Below are 5288 nucleotides of genomic sequence, written 5' to 3'. Positions count from 1 at the left end.
CTCTGTGTTGTGGACTCTGTGTTGGACTCTGTGTTGGACTCTGTGTTGTGGACTCTGTGTTGGACTCTGTGTTGGACTCTGTGTTGTGGACTCTGTGTTGGACTCTGTGTTGGACTCTGTGTTGGACTCTGTGTTGTGGACTCTGTGTTGGACTCTGTGTTGTGGACTCTGTGTTGTGACTCTGTGTTGGACTCTGTGTTGTGGACTCTGTGTTGGACTCTGTGTTGTGGACTCTGTGTTGGACTCTGTGTCTGTTTGGACTCTGTGTTGTGGACTCTGTGTTGGACTCTGTGTTGGACTCTGTGTTGGGACTCTGTGTTGTGGACTCTGTGTTGTGGACTCTGTGTTGGACTCTGTGTTGGACTCTGTGTTGCCCACTGTTGGCACTGTAGGGAAGCGGAGAGAGAAGGCACTCGGGAGCATAAAGGTCACAACCTTTGACCCTCATCCCTACATAGAGACACATAGAGACACATAGAGACACATAGAGATCAGTCCACAGGCAGCAGAGGAACAAAGCTATGTTCACACACTGGCAATAAAAAGTGATTAATACATGAAATGCTTCCAAATCTTACAGACAGAACCTTTAATGGACAGATGTGAGATTGGTATCGATCTTAACTCTTAGCAAGTAAATATCGCAAAATGTCGCACTATTCCTTTAATTTGTTTCACCTGACATTTGTGAAAACACCATAGTAACACAGAGATAACACAGTGACCAGACTCAGTACATATCACAACGTTTACCTACAAAATTATCAACAGTAAATAATGGATGAACTCTTTAATCTTTAAATGACTACATGAGACTTTTATCCAGCCTGTCAGTGATGAAATTAAGTTTTTCTTTTCCAAAATATCAAACCAGATCCTTTAAATCAAGTCTGTCAGCTGATTCTGTGCGTGCGGGGCGGTGGAGTCTCATTACTGTTAGTGGGATTACACATGGTGACAGATATCTCTGTTATCTTGTCCCAAGGGCTGCTATAAGCCAATAATGATTACAGGCACCTTTGAAAGAGGTTGGACTAATCTGAGAAATGTAAATCAGGGTTAAATGTTATGATGTAATAATGTGTTATATAATGAAACTGTTCAATGCAATTTTGTTAAAAATAAGAAAAATGTCCATTTATTTTCATATTCTGTCGAGGTTGGGTGGAGAAATCCTGGAGACAGTTTTCAGGTCACGAAGTTGGACTCGTCAAATGAATATATTTAAGGGTTTCTTTTTCTAAACCGTGTGTGTGTGTGTGTGTGTGTGTGTGTGTGTGTGTGTGTGTGTGCAAGAAAGAGAATATAAAGTTTGATACTAACTTGTTAGTAGTGTTTAGCCAAAGATATTGTGTAACTTTGGTTTGTGGACAATCTAGAACAACTATCACTGTATGACGTAAAAGTATATTTTATAACCATATTAGTTTTTTATATACTTTATCCTTTATTTTGCCTTGAGTAGATTACTTCGCAGACATCCTGCTATGCTAGTGTATCTACGTGGATGTTAGTGTACAATCAACTGTTAGCATAAACAAGCTTTATTATTACACTCTAAACCTAGCATGCTAACTCATGATTAGCACAGCATTTCAATGATTGAGTCATAAAGTCACTGTATTTTTTCACAGACTGGGATTTTATTTTGACAAACATATCTGAGAGGAAGTGATGCTCTAAAACATATTACAATCTAATTTAAGTTGAACCTTCGTGGACGCATTGATTAACTGCAGCACGCAGCGAGCTAGCTATCGATCTTCAGATGAACAGCCACGCTGAAGGGAAACAAAGAGAATCCATATAAAGGGAAATTTCAGATTTCATTTCACTGTGATTCTTGTGAAATGGTTGCCATCGTGTGCGGCCATTATCTTTCTTTTTGAGAGTCAGATGAGAAGATCAATCAATCTCATGTCCAGTGTGAAACATTCAGGGGCCGATTACTTAAATAACGCCTAGGCGATGAGCGTTGGGAACAAACAGCGGGTGTGCCTGGATATTCGAGGACACGTCGAGGTCTAGATGAGTAAACTCTTACTATAACTGAGTGTTCTTGGGTTTACCCCCACTACACCCCTGCTCTGTAACTCGCAGTCAAACAGGAAGACAGTGGTGAAGTAGTAAAGCCGTCGGCTCAACACCTTCTGCTGAAAGGTATATTTAACATTTATGTGTGTCTAAAAACATCTCTGCTTGATCGGCCCCTAAAGTTGTCCCCTAATTAAAGGGTTCAGATCGGATCGTCTTAGTCGGCCCACTCTGTATAAGTCCGATAGTCTAATTTAGTTGGTTGAACAGATAGATAACGCTGTACTCGCTTATCCCAAGTTAGTTGGTATTTCTTTTCATTTCGGTCTGAGTCAAGCTGGCAGCTTTATCGGCCTTTTCACCGAATCGGTGCCTTTTCCAACCACATCCTGACTCAATATCTGTATTTAACACACGGACATGAGATTAACACTCATCTTCTTGTCTCACTCTCAGAAGAAAGTTGTAAGTATATTTCCCAAAATGTTGAAAATAGATAAAAGACCTGTTTTAAAGATAAACGTTGGACAGTAAATTGAGATTATGTTCTTCAGGTTTTGTGAATCTGGTCCTGAATCTGATGTTTCTTTCAGGGCTGTGTGCAATAATCAGAGGTCTAGTTGCCATACAGCCGGCCTGCAGCCTGTTGTCGGTCAGCTTCCTTCTGTACAACTGCACTGTAACGTCTTGTGCTCAGGTTTTTGTGCGTATGACGTCAGGAAGGGAGTCAATGTGTGAGTGAATGAGTGAGTGTGATGAGCTCATGATGAAGGGTTGTGCGACTGCTTTGACGATATGGATTTTTGTATTTTCAGTTTCCATGCACCCTGTGACCTCACAAATGTACATGAACTTTGACTCATGATGTCCGTGAAAGTGAGCGAGATCTTTGATGGAAGTTCTCATCACCCAGAACTCGTGTAAAACAATGTCAGTAAACTGTGAACATTTAAATATCTTTACTGTGAGTTTGGCTTTCTGTGAAATGGAATTTAAAAGGTGTGCTCCAGAGACCATAAACAAAAAGATCTAAATCAAAGCAGAGGAGGCCGACATATTCTGACTCTTAGTGTCTAATATGGGTCCAAAGACAAACATTAATCCTATCTACATCATACGTCTCCAATGTTAGTTATAGTTACCAAGGTTAGCTAGCGGTTGGTAAACTACCATTACCCAAACAAGCACAGCTACTAATTTCTCACATTAATGTTACTGACCCTGAACGTAGCATTAATAATTATATTTACAGAAAATAAACGTGTTTTTCCAAGAAATTATCAGACATAAATCATAAAAACATTTAAGTGTGACTGAGATTTCTTTCATTCAAAAATATGCGTCAAGTAATTTTCATCGGACACAAATGAAACCGGATACAAACATTTAAATACTGAGCTGCTGAATAGAAACACAGTTTAACTGAAACAGAAAATAGATGTTTTAAAGCCCTGAAATGTGTCGAGGGTTAGTGGGGACGAGACGCTCAGCTGAGTTCATAAATTCAGAGGACAGCTGGGTCTGAAAATCTTGCCTAATGCAGCTTTTGGGGAATCAAAGCATGATGGGAAAACAGAAACATATGCTGCCTCCCAGTTCAGGGTCCGGGTCCCGAAAGGACACGACCCAACAACTGCACAAAGTTTCTGTCCCTGCAGTTAATGATATTGGGCTGTCGTGCGTCAGGGGTGCAAGAACAGCAGCTTCCTTTATAAAGTGAACTAGTGATGAGTCACCCTCGTGCACAAATCACACACCGATAGTAAGTTTACACATAATCCAAAAATAGCATATTGATCAGTCCCTCCGGTCCCAGCTGAAGCAAACCCAACCGATCACCGTCTCTCTGGAATAAGTTGATTTTTATTTTGAATTAATTATTTCACTTTCTGCTGCAAAAAAATTTGTCCAAAAACATCTGAACATGCATCACAGTTTTCTAGAAAGAAAGAAGTCAGACATTTTAGGCCTTAAATGTCTGTTTGAGGGGCTGATATTGTATTCTAACAGAAATGTTGGATTTCCATCATGTTTCCGATATTTTGACCTTTGACTGGATCAGCTGTTATTCTCCATCAGCCATTAAACTCACAACAAAAGGTGGAAACAAGCAATTAATTCACATTATCTGGACATTCAGTCAAACTGTCTGCTGTGAAAAAGGCCTGTTATTACATACAAGCTGTTTTACTCTAAATGGGACCATCAGTTATTCTGTATGGAAGAAGACTGAAACTAGAGACTGAGACCAGAAACTCATCAGGAAACTGTTTACTGAGCTCATACATCAACTGAGAAGTCGACTCATTTCCGCTTTGGCTTCACTTCACAGACTCAGAAGTTCTGTCCACTTCAATCCTCCTAAATCTTCCCCACTGGACCTTTAAAATCCTGAACCAGCACCGGTTCTGGTCCTGGTCCGGGTCCTGGTCCTGGTCTTGTATCACCATGAGCACTGACTGACAGCCCTCTCCACTGACAGCCATGTTGGCTCTTCAGTACTGCTCCGTGACCGTTTCTATAGCAACTGGTGTTTCTACGGCAGCTGATCTCTCAGCTCTTGGCCTCGTCACCATGGTGATGTTTTGTGGAGGACGATGGGACTTTATTTACAGCTGACACTCGTCAGCCTTGCGGAGAGGACCGGCGGCGGCGGCACCTGGACTGACCCAGAGTGCAGGTTCTGGTCCCAGCAGCAGGCCGACCGCTGGGAGAACAGTACACGTGTTTAATGTCTGTTGTCACTCCACCGAGCCTCCAGATGTTGGTTCTGAGGAATCTGACAGTAAACTGCGTCATCGATTGGGCTGAAGCAGGGCGACCTCTGCTGGCCACAGTGGGGGAACTACAACCACTGGACATAAAGAACTACAAAAATAAAGACTGTTTCTGTCCAGCTGATTACTGACACACTGAAACTACAGAGAACATAACAATCTCTCTTTATTCTCTATTCATTGTTTTCCTTATATATCTTATATTAATTAAAGGAAGGGGAAAATAGACTATAACTGTGATAGATATATGCTATCAGAGGGAAAGGGTTGATATTTACTGTTTATTTAAAAGATTAAACTCTTAAATTCAACTTTAATACCATTAATATGTTTATAAAATTATGTAAAATCAGTGACATTAACAGTAAAAGGTATTAGTTGTGTAATTTTAATGTATTAGTTAGTGAACTGACAGATATGTTGTATAATGATGGAAGTTGAATAAATGTTGTTTATCAGTGTATAAGCATTGGTAAA

The sequence above is a fragment of the Dicentrarchus labrax genome, unplaced genomic scaffold, assembly GCF_905237075.1.
Source record: "Dicentrarchus labrax unplaced genomic scaffold, dlabrax2021, whole genome shotgun sequence".
Lineage (NCBI taxonomy): Eukaryota > Metazoa > Chordata > Actinopteri > Moronidae > Dicentrarchus > Dicentrarchus labrax.
This window is presented reverse-complemented; position numbering follows the sequence as displayed.